The 20988-nt window shown below is 44.4% G+C and overlaps 1 non-coding gene across 1 annotated transcript; it reads left to right on the forward strand.

Moving 5' to 3' along the window:
• The first annotated feature begins 20251 nt into the window (after positions 1–20251).
• Positions 20252–20325, forward strand: trnaa-cgc. Its single transcript has one exon. It is a non-coding gene; the product is annotated as a tRNA-Ala (tRNA).
• Positions 20326–20988: the final 663 nt, after the last annotated feature.

Below are 20988 nucleotides of genomic sequence, written 5' to 3' on the forward strand. Positions count from 1 at the left end.
GCCAGGGATTATACGTTTGCTTGTTCTTGAACTGAGCCTCCGTCCAAATTGCACCTGCTCCGAGCACTTCGTCCCCCCTGGCTCCTAGTCCCCCTATCCCATCGAGTCTGGCTCGCTAGTAGGCCTACTAGCTAGTGGAGGTGCCGGTGGTGATGCTGAACTGGTAGGATTAGCAGCACTGCTAGCTAAGGCATCACCATCAGGAGCAGTTTGCCCCTCACTCCTCTCCTCCGGCACTGACAGTTTTCTGTCTTGTTTCGGGTTCGATCCAACATCTTTCTCTGGATTAATAGACTTGAAAAACGTCATCAAACTCGATTGCCTTTTTTAATCAAATTTTTCTGGGATTTCCCATGTTTCAAATTCAGTAGGGAGACAACTAGCCTACGCTCCGTGACGTAATTACGTAGGGACCTCTTCACTAGTTGACCACCACTACCAAGACCAGTGACAAGATCAGTTGCTTACCCCCACCGGCCCTCCCAATAACCTCTATGTACAAATAAGAGAGCAGGCTTGGAATCAGTGTGGCAGGATAGGATGATTACACTGAAGGATCCCCGCACTTTTACGTGATGGTTTTTCTGGGGGGCGGAAGAAATAACGAGGAGGCAACTTGATTTAACTCTGATCACTTTTATTACAATGTTTATAGTGAAAACAGTGAAACAATTTATAAATCAAACCGCAAGAGGTACTGGATCCTTACAAATTAAGTCAAATCTGAGAGGTGCAGGATCCGGCTCAGATTAAGCACTGCCTAGGTTGCACCTATCACTAATTTAAGAGCTCTGACAATTAGTGACCCCCTTCAATTTACAACCCGAGGAACTCTGAGGAAATTAAATGTATCCGAGGAGGCCAGAGAAGTCGAATCCTAAATGGAATCAGACCTTAGGATCTCACTGAACTTTGCTCCGTTTATCTTTCCCTCGATCCTGACTAGTCTCCCAGTCCATGCCGCTGAAAAACATCCCCACAGCATGACGCTGCCACCACAATGCTTCATCATAGGGATGGTGCCAGGTTTCCTCCAGACGTGACGCTTGGCATTCAGGCCAAATAGTTAAATCTTGGTTTCATCAGAAAAGCTAACTTCACAATAACGTAAGCGAAAAAACTGCAGAAATCGCGGCCAATGCCCTCCAAAATAGGCCAGCAGGCACAGGCCTTGTAAAGGTTCTCTCCAGTTTAGCCCTGAACTATGCCCACCAGCAGAGATGGACATTGGTCCAATACCGCTGTGCTCAGTAGAAGCAAGAGCAAGAAACTGTTGAGATGAAGGGACAGGTGGAGAGAACCAGGAAGCTAATTACAAAAGCCGATAAAGACAAGATGCTGCTAGCCGAGGAGCTGTGTTTGAGAACGGATCAATTAAAAGATCTGTCAAACACTTATGACGAAGAATGAGCACAAACTCTCAAACAAATCAATTTTCAACAGGAACAACTCGATTTAGCCAATAGTAAATCCGACGAAGTCCACGCAAAACTAGATGAATCTGACAAGCTAGCTAAAAACAAGGGTGAGCAATTTGATGCCATGCGAGCAGTTTTGATTGACAACACTCAAAGCAAGAATGTTCTAGTCCAAAAGCTGCAAACCAAAGATGATCAGTTAATAAACACAGCTGGTAGAGCACGGCGCTTGTAACGCCAAGGTAGTGGGTTCGATCCCCGGGACCACCCATACACAAAAAAAAATGTATGCACGCACGACTGTAAGTCGCTTTGGATAAAAGCGTCTGCTAAATGGCATATTATATTATTATTATTATATTATAACAAACAGCGCAACTCATTGAAGTCGCTGATCAAATGAGTGATGAGAAAACCCAGGGGTGGAAGGTGGAAAATTTGATCTCTAAGCAAGCAGAGGAAATCTTATCAATGAATCTCTCGCTCCACACTCAAAACCCCTCCCTTCAAACCATGACAGATACTGAGTTTAAATGTATATGGCTAAGGTGTATGTAAACTTCTGACTTCAACTGTAGCTATGAAATAGACTCCTTCATACCTATGGCCACTACAATGTTGTGGGGTCCAGCACTAGCCAAGGGACCAGCTGCCACCGGCCTGAGGAGAGATACATGAAATGAGGGTGAGATACGGTAATTGACGGGGAGCTGTAATCTGTACGTTACCTCATTGATTCTCCTCAGGACTTTGAACGGCCCCACAAACTGCGGGCTCATCTTCCGGCAGGGCAGGCGGAGGGGCAGGTCCTTCGTAGAAAGCCAGACCCTGTCACCGGGGTGAAAGACCGGGGCCACACTGCGTTGACGATTTGCCTGCGCCTTCTGCCGGAGGACGACGCGCTGGAGACGGGTGTGCACTGTGTTCCATACCTTCTTGGTGCGCCGGAACCAATCGTCCACCGCAGGAGCCTCGATCTGACTCCGGTGCCAGGTTGCCAGGGCCGGCTGATAGCCTGGAACACACTGAAAGGGTGTGACGTTAGTAGAGGAGTGACTGAGGGAGTATTGTGCGTATTTTGCCCAAGGCAGTGAAGAAAGTTGGTGGCGGTAATCAAATAAAATGTTCTTGGTCGCATACACATATTTAGCAGATGTTATTGCGGGTGTAGCAAAATGCTTGTGTTCCTAGCTTCAACAGTGCAGTAATATCTAACAGTACACAACAATACAAACACATCTAAAAAGTAAAAGAATGGAATTAAGAAATGTCAGAATCCCGGTGTATAAATATGTATATGTAATGGGATGTATAGACAATATGGACAGTATATGGATATAATATGTAGTATTTCTGAAGAATAGTTAATGTAGAGCAATAGTTAAATAGGATAGGCCTTGACTAAAATGCAGTATATACACTGAGTGTACAAAACATTAAGAGCCCCCCCCCCCCACTTCTGCCCTCAGAATAGCCTCAATTTACGGGGCATGGACTCTACAAGGTGTCAAAAGCGTTCCACAGGGATGCTGGCCCATGTTGACTCCAATGCTTCCCACAGTTGTGTCAAGTTGGCTGGATGTCCTTTGAGTGGTGGACCATTATTGATACAAACGGGAAACTGTTGAGCATTAAAAACCCAGCAGCCTTGCAATTCTTGACACAAACCGGTGCGCCTGGCACCTACTACCATCCCCTGTTCAAAGGCACTTAAAATGTTTGTCTTGCCCATTCAACCTCTAAATGGCACACATACACAATCCATGTCTATATTGTTTTAAGGCTTAAAAATCCTTCTTTAACCTGTCTCCTCCCCTTCATCTGCACTGATTGAAGTGGATTTAACAAGTGAGATCAATAAGGGATCATCATTTTCACCTGGATTCACCTGGTCAGTCTATGTCATGGAAAGAGGTGTTCTTAATGTTTTGTACACTCAGTGTACAAAACATACAGTACATTTGGAAAGTATTCAGACCCCTTCTCTTTTTCCAGATTTTGTTACATTACAGCCTTATTCTAAAATGGATTAAATAAATAAAACATCCTAATCAATCTAAACACAATACCCCATAATGACAAAGCGAAAACTGGTTTTTAGAAATTGTTGCAAATTTATACAAAATAAAAATCTGAAATACCATATTTACATAAGTATTCAGACCCTTTGCAATGAGACTAAAAATGTAGCTCAGGCGCATCCTGTTTCCATTGATCATCCTTGATTGGAGTCCACCTGTGGTAAATTCAATTGATTGGACAGAATTTGGAAAGGCACACACCTCTCTATATAAGGTCCCACAGTTGACACTGCATGTCAGAGCAAAGACCAAGCCAAGAGTTTGAAGGAATTGTCTGTAGAGCTCCGAGACAGAAATTGTTTCGAGGCACAGATCTGGGGATGTCTGCAGCATTGAAAGTCCCCAAGAACACAGTGGTGTCCATCATTCTTAAATGGAAGAAGTTTGGAACCACCAAGACACTTCCTAGAGCTGGCCTTCTGGCCAAACTGAGCAATCAAGGGAGAAGGGCCTTGGTCAGGGAGGTGACCATGGTCACTCTAGAGTTCCTCAGTGGACATGGGAAAACTTTCCAGAAGAACAACCATCTCTGCAATACTCCACCAATAAGGTCTTTATGGTAGAGTGGCAAGATGGAAGCAACTCCTCAGTAAAAGGCACATGACAGCCCACTTGGAGTTTGCCAAAACGCACCTAAAGACTCTCAGACCATGAGAAACAAGATTCTCTGGTCTGATGAAACCAATGTTGAACTATTTGGCCTGAATGCCAAGCGTCACGTCTGGAGGAAACTTGGCACCATCCCTATGGTGTAGCATGGTGGTGGCAGCACCATGCTGTGGGAATGTTTCTCAGTGGCAGGGACTGGGAGACTAGTCAGGATCGAGGGAAAGATGAATGGAGCAAAGTACAGCGAGATCCTTGATGAAAACCTGCTCCAGAGCGTTCACCACCTCAGACTGGGGCGAAGGTTAATCTTCCAACAGGACAACGACCCTAAGCAGCCAAGACAACCCAGAAGTGGCTTTGGGACAAGTCTCTGAATGTCCTTGTGTGGCCCAGCCAGACCCTGGACTTGAACACGATCTAAAATCTCTGGAGATACTTGAAAATAGCTGTGCAGCAACGCTCCCCATCCAACTTCGCAGAGCTTGAGAGGATCTGCAGAGAAGAATGGGAGAAACTCCCCAAATACAGGTGTGCCAAGCTTGTAGAGTCATACCCAAGAAGACTCAAAGCTGTAATCGCTGCCAAAGGTGCTTCAACAAAGTACTGGGTAAAGGGTCTGAATACTTATGTAAATGTGATATTTCATTTATTTTTATTTATTCGCAAAAAAAAAAAAAATGTTGTTGCTTTGTCATTATGGGGTATTGTGTGTAGATTGATGAGGGGAAAAAACGATTTAATAAATTTTTGAATAAGGCTGTAACCTTACAAAATGTAGAAAAAGTCAAGGGGTCTGAATACTGTATATGTTTGGTGTTGTTGATGTTTTATGCTGTGAAACTTGGGGAATAGCTCACAGATTAGTAAGTCCTGTCATGTCATGATAACTTGGTTGGTACAGGCCAGCACATCAGCGGTGGAGCTCGAATGATTGCTCTGTGTCTCATGGAAATAGTTGCAGTGGTCTAAGGCACTGCATCGCAGTGCTAGCTGTGCTACTAGAGATCCTGGTTCGAATCCAGGCTCTGTCGCAGCCGGCCGCGACCGGGAGTCTCATGGGTGGCGCACAATTGGCCTAGCGTTGTCCAGGGTAGGGGAGGGAATGGCCGGCAGGGATGTAGCTCAGTTGATAGAGCATGGCGTTTGCAACGTCAGGGTTGTGGGTTCGATTCCCACGGGGGACCAGTATGAAAAAATAAATAATAATAATAATAATAATAATAATAATAAAAAATATATATGTATTCACTAACTGTAAGTCGCTCTGGATAAGAGCGTCTGCTAAATGACTTAAATGTACTTTATATAGTCAGCTAACTAGTTGGTTGTTTTGTCTTGTTTCTACCAATGTAATTCGTATGGAAACGGCCCAAGCTGCTTGCTATAGATGGATAGCTAACTAGTTAGTCTGTCAGGCAAGAAAGGTTGTGTGTAGAGGTACATTTGGGCTGCGCTCTCACTTTCACTAGCTAGCTATACAGACAACCATCTATCTAGCCACCTAAATGAAGGTGTTTATCTGTTGGGCTTAGGTTATGGTTTGTCATGTTTGCTAGGTGCAGATATTCATATGCTATACATTGCCTTGTTTTCCTATTATTTGACAGCTTAGCTGTCGTGTTAGGGTAGATGCCCGTGCAGTGGAGCTCATATGATATTGAGTTGGATATTTGTTTACATAGCCAGCTAACAAGTTGCTTGTTTTGTCCTGTTTCTAACGATGCAATTCATTTGGAAACTGTCCCAGCTTCGTAACTAATCAGCTAACATTGACGAACTCTGTAGTCTGTCAGGCAAGAAAGCAAGAGTTGATTGATTGAGAGAGAGAGAGAGAGAGAGTGTGTGTGTGGAATGGGAGGCGTGTATCACACAATTTATTATGGAAAACCCTTATTAGGAAGAGAGTACGTGTATGTTTGAGAAAAAGAAAGATAGGAAGGAAGAGAGAGACATTGTGAGAGGGAGAGATTATGTTCCTGACTACAATTGTATCCGATTTGTTGTTCCTCTCCTCTCCATCTGTTACTCTGTTCCTCTAGGCCAGTGAAAGTCAATGAAGTGATGTGGAGAGTCAGGGCTCAGCAACAAAAGGCAGGGAGGAAGAGGAGTTCGAGATGATTGGAGGAATAGAAATGTGGAGGGAGGAGGGGAGAGTGGAACGAGAGGAGAGTGGAGGGAGAGAGGAAGAGGAGAGTGAAGAGGTGGGAGAGTAGAGGGAGAGAGGAAGAGGAGAGTGAAGAGGAGGGAGAGGAGAGTGGAGGGAGAGGAACATGAGGAGGGAGCGGGAGAGGAGGAGGAAGAAGAGGGGGGAGAGGACGAAGCAGAGGGAGAAGAGGAAGCGGGAGGGGAAGAGGGAGAGCACACCTGAGATGGGAGCCTATGTTTCCATGGCATGTGTCTGCCCGAAGTACCACCATTCACCCTTGTACCACACAGCCTGGGCCTAAAGTGACTGTGGCAGGGGTTTTGGAGTTGATTTAAAAGTGTGTAGGAATTTATAATGGATTGCAACAAGAAAATGGGCGGGGTTGACCATCTTGACCAACTGAAGAGCTATTACGATGTCAGACGCACAGGCAGAAAATGGTGGAAGTAAGTGTTTTGGGGGATGCTCAACATATCCATCATCAATGCATACATTGTGTGGGGGACCCTGCAAAGGCTCCTTCCCAGAAACCGCAGCCCCTTGTCCCTGAAGGCATTCAAAATGCAGCTTGTGCATTCACTTGTGATATGGCTACAGTGGAAGGAAGAGGGGAGCCAAGAATGTGGACCGAGTTGTAACTCATTTGAAGGCAGGTGAAGTTTGAAGGGCGCAAGAGAGGGTGTGTGGTGTGCATCCGGAGTGGATGCAGGACAAAGAGTAGGAGATGTGTAGAAACCTCCTTTGGGTGCTTTACGTGTTCTGTGCCACTTTGCAGGATGGGGCCGTGCTTCCAGAATTTCCATGACATGTTGTAGGCTAAATGCAAACACTAAAGTGACAGTGCGGAATATGAATTTGTCCTACAAATCTTTTGTTGTCGAAGTAAGCTACTATTTCTACATTTTGTGTCAGGCCTGGTTTCTACTAAATCTTATTGAGATAGGTTACCTACATTTTGAAATAGTCTCTGAATAGTTGTTTGCATTTTTACATTGTTACAGAAGTAAGAATCGTTGTCAATCAAATAGCCTACTTTGTGTGGGTTTTGAAATACTTTTTGAATATTGTCCTCTGGTAACATTTTGGATATTTTATTTATTTATCTGTAAAAAATATTTATACGTATAATTTATTATACTTGGTACATTTGGAATGAGTCATTTTGTCAAATTTACAACAATTTAAATACTCTAGTTTTGATGTTGTTGAGTGTTAATCGTTTTTTGATAGTGAGTGTCTTTTCACAATGGAAGACAGAATTAGTGTTATTCCTATTGACATGATTATGGTGTAATTTTAAAGAAGAGGTTATGTAATTTCTTCTTTTTTATTTAATTATTTTAGGGGGTAGATCAGCTTTAATATTGCAGATAGATTGTGGCTTCCATCAATGTAATTGTCTGCATTATTTCCAATCCCCCATTTTTGTTTGTAAATATATTTTCCTTTATTATTATCTCCTAACCCTACCAACCCTCCCCTAATTGGAGTAAACTAATTGACAACAACACTTAGGCTTCTACTTCCAGCTTATACATACTATGTAATTTCTTTGTAATTTCTTTGTTTTTGAGCTACAGTATGTCTGTTTGTTTGAAATGTGTGAGAAAATGAGCTTTATCTTGAAAATTCTCAGTAATCTACAGCAGTATTCTACAATTCTATTGGTGTCTAAAGGGTTAATAAACATTGTTTACTGAGTCTATGTTATTATTGTATTGCATAACCCTACATTGTAGTGTATGGATGGAATGTCCCTTATCAAGCTATGCCTCATTGATGGCATGAGTGTGAGGTGAAACTAAATACACTCACAGTTTATTAGGTACACCACCCAATTCACGGAAATGGTTAGCTCCTGCAGACAGTAAATCACGTGGCCGTGGCTTGCTATATAAAGCAGCCAGACAGGTATTGAGGCATTCAGTTACTGCTCGATTGAACGTTAGAAAGGGCAAAACAAATGACCTAAGTGACTTTGAGCGTGGTATGATCGTCGATGCCGGGCGCACCGGATCCAGTATCGGGAGCTATTCACGCACGACAATGTCTAGGGTTTGGTGCGACAAACAAAAAACATTCTGTCAGCGGCAGTTCTGTGGGCGAAAACAGCTCATTGATGAGAGAGGTCGAAAGGAGAATGGCAAGAATTGTGCAAGCTAACAGGTGGGCCACAAACAGACAAATAACGGCGCAATACAACAGTGGTGTGCAGAACAGCATCTCGGAACACACAACTCGTCGATCCTTGTCACGGATGGGCTATTGCAGCAGACGACCACACTGGGTTCCACTCCTATCAGCTAAAAACAAGAAGAAGCGGCTCCAGTGGGCACGCGATCACCAACACTGGACAATTGAGGAGTGGAAAAACATTGCCTGGAACATGACAGCGAGTTCAGTTTACTTGAGTTGCCTGCACAGTCCCAAGACCTCAACCCAATAGAGCAACTTTGGGATGAGATGGAACAGGCTGTTCGCAGCATGAATGGACTGCCGTCCATAATGCAGCAACTGCGTGATGCCATTGCATCAGCATGGACCAACATCCCTGTGGAACATATACGACACCTTGTAGAATGCCCTGAATAATTCAGGCTGTTCTGGAGGCAAAGGGGGGTCCGACCCAGTACTAGATGGGTGCACCTAATAAACTGGCCAGTGAGTGTATATGGTTACACTAAAGACGCCACAACATCAATCTATCTATAGCCTGCATTACAGTGCTCTTTGTGAGCTTTAAATGAAAACCAGAAGTCCAACCCATCAACAGAAAAGCCCTGGAAAGACCCATATATTGTCATGCAAAGTGGTATGATGCACACCGCCGTGTCCCAAATGGCACCCTATTGCCGTTATAGTGTGCTATTTATGACCAGGGCCCGTGTGGCTCAGTTGGTAGAGCATGGTGCTTGCAAGGCCAGGGTTGTGGGTTTGAGTCCCAAAGGGACAATTATGAGAATGTATGCACTTACTGTAAGTCACTTTTAATTTGGGATGTACACCACATGATGGAATCCTGTTTCAGCATCTGAAAAAGCTCACTAATTTATCGATCATTTAATTTAGTGTAGGTATTGATCCACCGATGGGGGGCGGGGGCAGGGGGGGTTTCTTAATGTTTTGTACACTCAGTGTATATACTGTATTCTAGTCAAGGCCTATCCTATTTAACTATTGCTGTACATTAACTATTCTTCAGATATACTACATATTATATCCATATACTGTCCATATTGTATATACATCCCATTACATATACATATTTACACTTCGGACATTGCTCGTCCTATATTTCTTAATTCCATTCTTTTACTTTTTAGATGTGTGTGTATTGTTGTGTATTGTTAGATATTACTGCACTGTTGGAGATAGGAACACAAGCATTTTGCTACACCCGCAATAACATCTGCTAAATATGTATGCGACCAATAACATTTGATTTGATTACCGCCACCAACTGGACTGGAGTGTAAATCCATTATATAAAAAGTTGAAAAGGAAAAACTGTACCTGCCCATTAACCCAACCCACCACCTAATTCCACTATTTTGACCCTATCTGATGCTACACCAGGCCGACAGGACACTACTATTCAATAATGTTTTGTACCCTCCGTGTATATACTATAAATGCTATCGATATATGCCTATATCTGACTGCTTGCCCAGACTAATTCCACATTTTAAAAATAAGTTCAAGCAAATGAACAGCAAATAAAAGGCTCACTTGGTACATAGGTGAGATAAACATTCTGGCCTTCTTGGAGAACCTGTAGTGTTTGCAAAGTGAGTGACGTCAATTGTGTGCTGACCAACAGGATGTCCACAGGATGTTTTGAGGCAGTCACCAAGTAAAAGTAGTCAAATGTACTAAAGGACATTGAGACTGGGTTACCTTATGGCATTGTATATTCAACCAAACAGAAAATTAATGGCATCAGTATGTTAACCCAATCTAGGCTACCTAACCTTAAACTAACCCTCATTCCAGGGGCCTCCCGAGTGGCGCAGCGGTCTAAGGCACTGCATCGCAGTGCTTGAGGTATCACTACAGACCCAGATTCGATCACAGGCTGTGTCGCAGCCGGCCACGACCGGGAGACCCATGAGGCATCGCACAATTAGCCCAGCGCCGTCCGGGATAGAGGAGGGTTTGGCCGGCCGGATGTCCTTGTCCCATCGCGCTCTAGAGACTCCAGTGGCGGGCAGTGTGCTGAGACGGTCGCCAGTTGTACATTGTTTCCTCTGACACATTGGTGCGGCTGGCTTCCGGGTTAAGTGAGAAGTGTGTCAAGAAGCAGTACGGCTTGGCAGGGTTGTGTTTCGGAGGACGCATGGCTCCTGACCTTCGCCTCTCCTGAGTCCGTACGGGAGTTGCAGCGATGGGAAAAGACTGTAACTAAAAAATAACCCTCACTCCCTAACCTTAATTTTGACCCTAAACTTCAGTGTTCGCTCTGCTTGTCGAATATACACTTACCGCATTCAGAAAGTATTCACATCCCTTGACTTTTTCCACATTTTGTTGTTTTACAGCATGAATTTAAAATGGATTAAATTGAGATACCCAATAATGTCAATATGAATATATATATATATTTTTTTACTAATTAATTGAAAAGGAAAAGCTGAAATGTCTTCTGTCATTATGGGGTATTGTGTGTAGATGGGTGAGAAAAAAAGTAATTAATCCATTCTGAATTCAGGCTGTAACACAACAAAATGTGGAATTAATCAAGGGGTATGAATACTTTCTGAAGGCACTGTATGTGACTAGTTACAGGATCAGGGGCGTTTGACGCTAGGTCCTACTTCACAGTAGAGTCATTTAAAAATAGGCAAAAATGCCTTCTTGAACATGTGAACCTTCTTGAGCCTTAATTACAAACTTGCATGGGATCTGTAAATATTAATTTTAAAAAATGTGACCGGCCGGCTCGATTTGGTCTTATGTAGCAAAATTTGAAATTATATTTTTTACATTGGATAAAAGTAGAGACTAAGAGCTAGAAAATTGTATGTCATACATAGTTGAGGAACAATGGGAAACATGTAACCCCACTTTTGAGAAAATGGCCCTTAAATGTTTTGGTACACCTACTGGAGAGCTTTTCTTTGTCAACACCCATTCAGCATCATTCACACCCTCTTAAGCCTTAGCCCCACCCATCTCTTTAAGGATTCACATGTGAGGCCATGTGCTAAACAGAGTGAGTTTGGTAGTGTACTAAAGATTACAACATTAAAGGCTGGTTTTTACTACGTCTATTGACATGTCTGTAGACAGTTGTCGTAGTGACATCATGAAAATTCTATTGTCGTCCGACATCAAACTTGTCGTTGTTGTTATGAAAAAGTATAAACACGAAAACTACAGGCTACCATACACATACTCTATTCCTAATAATCACCTCTTAGGGGTTTCCATAACAAATTGTGTGATACAGTTACATGCCTCCCATTCCACACATTTACATTTTAGTTATTTAGCAGGCGCTTTTGTCCATAGCGACTTACAGTAGTGAGTGCATACATTTTCATTTGTACTGGTCCCCCGTATAAATCGAATCCACAACCCTGGCATTGCAAGTGCCATGCTCTACCAACTGAGCCACACAGTACACACACTTCAAGACCCATGGTCAGACTACTTTTCAAACATAGTAAGAAGGCAAAGTATGTTTACAGATTCAACACATCATCAACTATTGTATATTTATTTAGGATGTTGAAAGTAGAAGATTACAAAGAGGACACCGTGCAATATAGTCGAAAAGGTTTAGAATAATTATTCATCTATTTCAATGGGCATAGTTAGCTGGTTGTCTTTGTAGGGAGGCAGTGAGACGATCAAGTGACAGCTTCACGAGCGAACCACAATGTTGCCTCCAACTCTCGTTTTCTTGCCTGACGGACTAACTACAGAGTGTTTTCAAATGTATTTTTTAGTAATTTTATTTGTTTACATTTTTTTAGGGGGTAGATCAGCTATAATATTGCAGATAGATTGTAACTTCCATCAATGTAATTGTCTGCATCACTTCCAATCCCCCATATGTTATTTTTTCTCACATATATATATATATATATATATATATATATATATATATATATATATATATATATATATATATATATATATATATATATATATATATACAGTGGGAAGAACAAGTATTTGATACACTGCCGATTTTGCAGGTTTTCCTACTTACAAAGCATGTAGAGGTCTGTAATTGTTATCATAGGTACACTTAAACTGTGAGAGACGGAATCTAAAACAAAAATCCAGAAAATCACATTGTATGATTTTTAAGTAATTAATTTGCATTTTATTGCATGACATAAGTATTTGATACATCAGAAAAGCAGAATTTAATATTTGGTAGAGAAACCTTTGTTTGCAATTACAGAGATCATACTTTTCCTGTAGGTCTTGACCAGGTTTGCACACACTGCAGAAGGGATTTTGGCCCACTCCTCCATACAGACCTTCTCCAGATCCTTCAGGTTTCGGGGCTGTCGCTGGGCAATACGGGCCTTCAGCTCCCTCCAAAGTTTTTCTATTGGGTTCAGGTCTGGAGACTGGCTAGGCCACTCCAGGACCTTGAGATGCTTCTTACGGAGCCAGTCCTTAGTTGCCCTGGCTGTGTGTTTCGGGTCATTGTCATGCTGGAAGACCCAGCCACGACCCATCTTCAATGCTCTTACTGAGGGAAGGAGGTTGTTGGCCAAGATCTCGCGATACATGGCCCCATCCATCCTCCCCTCAATACGGTGCAGTCGTCCTGTCTCCTTTGCAGAAAAGCATCTCCAAAGAATGATGTTTCCACCTCCATGCTTTATGGTTGGAATGGTGTTCTTGGGGTTGTACTCATCCTTCTTCTTCCTCCAAACACAGCGAGTGGAGTTTAGACCAAAAAGCTATATTTTTGTCTCATCAGACCACATGACCTTCTCCCATTCTTCCTCTGGATCATCCAGATGGTCATTGGCAAACTTCAGACGGGCCTGGACATGTGCTGGCTTGAGCAGGGGGACCTTGCGTGCGCTGCAGGATTTTAATCAATGACGGCGTAGTGTGTTACTAATGATTTTCTTTGAGACTGTTGTCCCAGCTCTCTTCAGGTCTTTGACCAAGTCCTGTCGTGTAGTTCTGGGCTGATCCCTCACCTTCCTCATGATCATTGATGCCCCATGAGGTGAGATCTTGCATGGAGCCCCAGACCGAGGGTGATTGACCGTCATCTTGAACTTCTTCCATTTTCTAATAGTTGCGCCAACAGTTGTTGCCTTCTCACCAAGCTGCTTGCCTATTGTCCTGTAGCCCATCCCAGCCTTGTATCCCTGATGTCCTTGCACAGCTCTCTGGTCTTGGCCATTGTGGAGAGGTTGGAGTCTGTTTGATTGAGTGTGTGGACAGGTGTATTTTATACAGGTAACGAGTTCAAACAGGTGCAGTTAATACAGGTAATGAGTGGAGAACAGGAGGGCTTCTTAAAGAAAAACTAACAGGTCTGTTAGAGGCAGAATTCTTACTGGTTGGTAGGTGATCAAATACTTATGTCATGCAATAAAATGCAAATTAATTACTTTAAAATCATACAATGTGATTTTCTGGATTTTTGTTTTAGATTCCGTCTCTCACAGTTGAAGTGTACCTATGATAAAAATTACAGACCTCTACATGCTTTGTAAGTAGGAAAACCTGCAAAATCGGCAGTGTATCAAATACTTGTTCTCCCCACTGTACATATACACATACATACACATAAATACATATACATACATATATATATACATCCTTTAAAAAAACATATTTCCCTTTATTACTTTCCAACCCCACCACCCCTTCCCTAATTGGAGTAAACTAGTGATCAACAATGCTTAGGCCTCTACTTCCAGCTTATACATACTATATACATTTTATGGACACAGTCAATTCTACAATAATTCTAATTGTCCAATACCCTCAACCTTCTCCGATCATTTTCATGATGTCCATCCGGTTTGCTTCTATATGCCATATGTTTCTAACTGTGCTCTTTCACAAAAGCTCTCAACCTATAACCTGTATACTTATTATGGACAAAGTATGCTTTACATTAGTTAACTACAGTTTGCCAATGTTAGCTGATTAGCTAGTAAGCTGGGACAGTTTCCAAATTAATTTCATCGGTAGAAAAAGGACAAAACAACCAACTTCTTAGCTGGCTATGTAAACAAATATCATTGCAACTCAATATCATATGAGCTCCACTGCGGGGGCATCTATCTACCGTAAAGCCCAAATCATCCCCCAAAAAGTGTTTTTTTACGTGTGTGAAGGAGCGTTGTAATGAATACTCGGACAGAGTGGTAAGATCCAATCGCAGAATCGCGATGCTTTATTAGAGTACAGACAAGGGAATAGCTTAATCGTGGTCTGGCGAGCTGTGGTCAAAACCGGGCAAGGCAGAGACAGGCAGAGGTACCAAGGGAGCGGGCGTAGTCGTAGTCGAGGGCACGGGCACAGGTTCAGAATACGGTAATCACTGGGATAGACAAGCAGAAGATTAAGCAATTCGGGGAGTCAAACAACGAAGCACAGGTCTGGTACACTGGTAATCAAAAACAAACTCTCTCTCTCTCTCTCTGAACAAAACGCTTAGCAAGTCACAAAGGAACAATACCTCGCACCGACTGAACTTCTGAGCACACCTTATATCCTTCTCTAATTACTGACAGATGTGCTCAGAACTCAGGTGAAACAGATCGAGTCTGATGACTCCCCCTCTCAGTAGATCGGGGAAGTGTCAGACTCTGTCTAGATCCAGCCAAACCCCGATACCTTATAGTATCCCCCTCCCCAGGGCCGGCTCCTGACGGCCTTCTACCTCTACCGGGTGGTCTTCCTCTGGGTCGGGGTCCTGGATGATCTGGGTGTTCAGCGTGGAAAGTGGCCTTGAGAGCGGGATCCAGTATGTCCTTTGCAGGGATCCAGGACCGTTCCTCAGGTCCATATCCCTCCCAGTCCACGAGATATTCGATGCCCCCTCGTCTCCGTCTTGACTCCAGTATCTCGTGGACTGTATAGGTGGTGTCCTGTTCATCCTCCAGAGGTGGTGTAGTAGGTTGTTGAGCGATTGGGGGGTACATCGGGCTATAGTGGACAGGTTTCAACAGCGAGACGTGGAACGTAGGGGTTATCCTGTAGTGTCGAGGAAGTAACAGACGGTAGGTGACAGGGTTAATACGTCTCAGTATCTTGAAAGGCCCGATGTACCTGGGTTAGAGCTTCTTACAGCTCCGTCGGAACCGCAGGTCCCTGGTAGACAGCCACACTCGTTGCCCGGGTTGATAAGTGGGAGTAGGTCTCCGGCGTCGGTCGGCGTAGGTCTTTTGCTGTTGTGAGGCCTGACTGAGATGTTGATGGGCCGTCTCCCAGACCTGTGCACTCCGACGGAACCACTCGTCGACAGCCGGTACCATCCCTGGTGCAGTATCCCACGGAAACAGAGGTGGTTGATACCCTAGAACACACTGGAAGGGCGTTAGACGTAGGGAGGTGTGAATGAGGGAGTTCTGAGCATACTCTACCCAAGGAAGAAATCGGCTCCACTCCTGCGGCTGCCGCGAACATTGTTGCCGTAGATATTTCCCAATTTCTTGATTGAGCCGTTCTGTCTGCCCATTGGCCTGGGGATGATATCCGGAGGTTAGGCTCACCGAGATGCCCAAGCATTCGCAGAAGGCCTTCCATACCCGGGAAACAAACTGGGGTCCCCGGTCGGACACAATATCCTCCGGAACACCAAACTGCCGGAACACCTGGTTAAACATAGTCTCAGCCATCTGAGTGGCGTTAGGCAAACGGGTCATGGGTACTAACCGGCACATCTTGGAGAATCGATCGATGACCACGAGAATTACAGTATGGCCCTCTGATTCTGGGAGATCTGTAACAAAGTCCATAGCAATGTGCGACCAGGGTCGTTGAGGAGTTGGCAATGGCATCAGCTTACCCTCCGGTAGTGCACGAGGCGCCTTGGATTGCGCGCATACTGGGCAGGATAAGACATAGTCTCGGACGTCATCTGTAAGGGAATCCCACCAGTATTTTCGGCTGATGAGTCGTGTAGTTCGAGTAATTCCGGGATGACCAGATCCCAGCGACGTGTGGCACCATTCCAACAGTTGCGGTCGAAGCGGAGCTGGTACAAACACCTTAGACACCGGGGTTTCTGGAGGGGCTGGTTCCGCTTGTAGGCTCTCCTGAATGGTGTCATCAATAGCCCACCTTACAGGACCAGCACGGCAACTCATGGGGAGGATAGGTTCTGGTTCCACGGGTCTTTCTGCGCGCTCGAACCGTCGGGAAAGCGCGTCCGCCTTTCCATTCTTGGACCAGGGGATATAAGAGACAGTGAATCGGAAACGGTTGAAGAATAAAGACCACCTAGCCTGTTGGGAGTTCAGTCGTTTAGCACTGTGAAGATACTCCAGGTTGCGGTGGTCCGTGAGCACTTGGAACGGATGCTCTGCTCCCTCCAGCCAATGTCTCCACTCCTCCAGTGCTAACTTCACCGCCAGTAATTCACGATTACCCACGTCGTAGTTCTGCTCGGCCGAATTCAGTTTCCTTGAAAAGAAAGCACAGGGTCGTGATTTAGGCGGCTCACCTTGGCGCTGGGATAACACGGCTCCAACTCCAACCTCCGAGGCGTCCACCTCCACGATAAACGGCAAGGTAGGGTCCGGCTGACATAAAATAGGAGCGGTGGTAAAGCGTTGTTTCAACGTCTCAAAGGCACGCACTGCCTCCTCCGTCCAGTTCAGACCGCGACCCTTGTAGCTGGTCATCGCCGACAGGGGAGCTGCGGTTGTGCTGAAATTACGCACGAACCGTCTATAGTAATTGGCAAACCCTAAGAATCTCTGGAGCTCTTTCACCGTCTGGGGTTGAGGCCAGTCTCGTACCGCTTGCACCTTGGATTCATCCAGTTTAACCCCGTCAGGAGTGAGTATGGCCCCAAGGAAGGAAATCGTAGTGACATGGAATTCACTCTTTTCTGCCTTCACGAACAGGGAATGTTGTAGGAGTCGGTTCAGAACCTGTCGTACATGGGACACATGTTCACTCAGAGAGTTTGAATAGATTAGGATGTCATCAATGTACACTATAACAAAGCGATCAATCAAGTCCCTGAAAATGTCATTCATGAACGCCTGGAATACTGAGGGCGCGTTGGTAAGTCCATAGGGCATGACACAATATTCATAGTGTCCTCGATGTGTGATGAAGGCGGTCTTCCATTCATCCCCTTCTCTAATGCGCACCAGATTGTACGCACTCCTGAGGTCCAGTTTACTTTAGATTGAGGCCTGCCCCACCTGCTCGAGGGCTGCTGGAATCAAAGGCAGGGGGTAACGATTTTTGATGGTAATATCGTTCAAACCTCGATAGTCTATACAAGGACGCAGTCCGCCATTCTTTTTCTTAACAAAGAAAAAACTGGATGCGGCGGGAGACGTAGATGGGCGAATGGCCCCTTGCTGTAGCGCCTCATCAATATACTTGCTCATCGATTCTCGTTCCGGCTGTGACAAAGGGTAGATTCTTCCACGAGGAGGTGTAGCCCCGGATAGCAGATCAATCGCGCAGTCCCAGGCCCGATGAGGTGGTAACACGGTAGCCCTCTCCTTGGAGAACACCTGCGCGTAATCCTGGTATTCTGTTGGAACAACAGTAGACACCGCACCCTGCGCATCCTCCACAGTAGACGTTTTGCACGGTAAATTGAGGCACTCTGCCCTACATACCTCACTCCAAGCAGTGATATCGGCAGATTTCTAGGAGATGACCGGATCATGGGTGACGAGCCAGGGGTGGCCGAGAACTAGCGGCTCCCGTGGAGCGGAGATGACGAACAGAATGATGTTCTCATGGTGTATGGAGCCCACTTGTAACTTTATTACCTCTGTACGGTGCGTAATGAACCCAGTGCCCATGGGCTCACCGTCTAGCGTGTTGACTCGCAGGGGAGGTTGAAGTGGGATAAGTTGAACTCCCAATTCCTCAGCGAGACCCATATCCATAAAACTGGCAGCCGCTCCGGAATCAATAAGACCTTCCAACCTGCGCACTTTCTCTCCGACAGATAAGGTAACTGGCACATACATTTGTTTAGATGTAATGTTGAAAACTTGAGTCTCACTCACCGGTTTGGCAGTTCCGAGGCGATATTCTGGGGTACGGTTTGGTCGTACCGGACATTGACGAATGAAATGACCCGACTGACCACAATACAGGCATAGTCCGTCTTGCCGACGTTGTTGTCTCACCGAACTTTGTAAGGGCGACCGTCCCAGTTGCATGGGTTCCTCCTCAGATTCTCTCCTCCGCTCTGTCGAGGGCTCCCGGACTGCGGATACCCTGTGTTGCACTATCAAATTATCAATAGAGATGGCTATGTTGATAAATTCATGTAGCGCAGTGATATCTCCCCGACAGGCCAACTCAGTCTGTACTCCTTTCCGTACAGTCTGTACTTCAATGATGTCACGTGCACAAAGCGCTTCAAATTAGAAAGCAAGTCTATTTTTCTTGCGTCTACGCAGGGCAATGCTGGTAAAATAAGCAGATAAAATGTGTGGGTCATTTTCAACAAAGGAATTAGAGAAATTGTTATGATCTTCCCTATGCTAAGTAGACTAGCTAAATATGTAGTATATAATATACAAGGGCTACATAGCGAACATAACAAATACAACTGTTTATATGGATTCTCATGACAATTAAGTTGGCATACGGTATGAAGTGTATGTGAATTGAAGCTCTCTACACTCGCGCGCACATTTTTACGGTGTTGACGGCGTCTCTCCATGTGGTTTCAGCTTAACACGACAGCTAAGCTGTCAAATAATAGGAAAATGAGGCAATGTATAGTCTATGAATATCTGTACATAGCAAACATGACAAACCATGACCTAAGGCCAACAGATAAACACAAATTGCTCTAATCTCCATTTCGGTGGCTAGTTAGCTGGTTGTCTGTATGAGTAGCTGAGGTTGACACTTCGCAAGTGCAGCCCAAACTTGCCGCCACACACAACTGCCCTTGCCTGACAGACTAGCTAGATAGCTAGCTAGCTATAACAAGCAACTTGGGCAGTATCCATATGAATTATATCGGTAGAAACAAGACAAAACAACCAACTAGTTAGCTGACTATATAGAGATAAACACTGCAACTATGTCCATGAGACAGAGAGCAATCATTCGAGCTCCTACACTATAGCTGATGTACCAACTCCATCACTGATGTACCAACCAAGTGATCATGACAGGAGTTGCTAATCTGAGAGCTCTTCCCCAAGTTTCACAGCATCAAACATCAACAACAGCAAACATATCTGCTATTTACTTATTTCACTCACCTCGACATCATCGCTTTCAAAGTGCAAGGACGTGTCCGAATCCGTATCACCAACCAACATAAATACAGCCTCTTCCACAGTAAAAAGTCGTGGCCACAAAACCATCATTTTGAGTAATGAAGTTATTTTTTTATTTTAAAGTCAAATGGCAGCATACCATGTTTCCGGTTTCTGGTTGAGGACAACAGCCACGCAAATACGACAACAGGTTGTTAGCATGTACATTTTGCGATATTGACACAGATATTATTGATAGAAATACAAGGCCATTCGCGGCCGCTATAGTCATTTTAAGAAAGGCCGTTGACGGCCGCTATGGATTGTAAAGGGATTTAAAATGAGCTAGCCATTCAGACCAGCCTTTCTGATTGAACCATCGTAAACTACACTTTATAAACTATGTTTCCCTACTACAGTGTATGATATACCATTTTGAAGCTCTGAGTCTGTACTTTTATGAATTGTAAAAAAGAAAAGAAAACAAAGCTAATCACTTTAATTTCACATAAGCTCCCATATAAAAATCTGGTCACATATCATAGCTACATGCGAGACAAGGTTACCTTATTTGTCATAGTCCCGTGTAGCTCAGTTGGTAGAGCATGGCGTTCGCAACGCCAGGGTTGTGGGTTAGATTCCCACGGGGGGCCAGTATGAAAAAGTATGAAAATGTATGCACTCACTAACTAACTGTAAGTCGCTCTGGATAAGAGCGTCTGCTAAATGACTAAAATGTAATAGTTCCATAATAACTAATGTTTCCATTTGTGCAGGGCCCCGGTAGGGCCCATTTTGGACATGTTCTGTTGTCACTCTCACAGTCTTCTGTTCTCCTCTCCTACTGCTACCAGATGGCTGTCACACAAGCCATTTCTCACAAACTACAGAACAGGCTAATTCCCCATTATTCTCCCACTAATGGGGTCATTAACAACCTCTGATAATTACATGTAGACTTCTGCCAGTTTGTGTTGGTTAGCATACCATATCGCTCACAATCAAAATGGTGCATGGAGGAGAAATGTTTAGTTTTTTGTGGGAGAGGCTATACGGACACGCCTGGTGCCCAAATTGATCAGTATGTTGCACAGCTGAGAGTTGAGTGTGGAGACGAATGGATTCGGTTCAGTCAGTCATCCTGATGAGCCCTTCCCAGCTAGTTTATGCTGGCTAGCTGGCAACAACAGCAGCATGCAAATTGAATATTATGGCACTGGTTAAAACTGAGGTTTATATCTATGGGCAGGGGAGAAATTACTTGGAGTAGCCATATTGGTCACCATCAGGATTTGATCACCATCTCCAATATGTTC

Source organism: Coregonus clupeaformis, chromosome 26 (genome assembly GCF_020615455.1).
Source record: "Coregonus clupeaformis isolate EN_2021a chromosome 26, ASM2061545v1, whole genome shotgun sequence".
In the NCBI taxonomy this organism is placed as follows: Eukaryota; Metazoa; Chordata; class Actinopteri; order Salmoniformes; family Salmonidae; genus Coregonus; species Coregonus clupeaformis.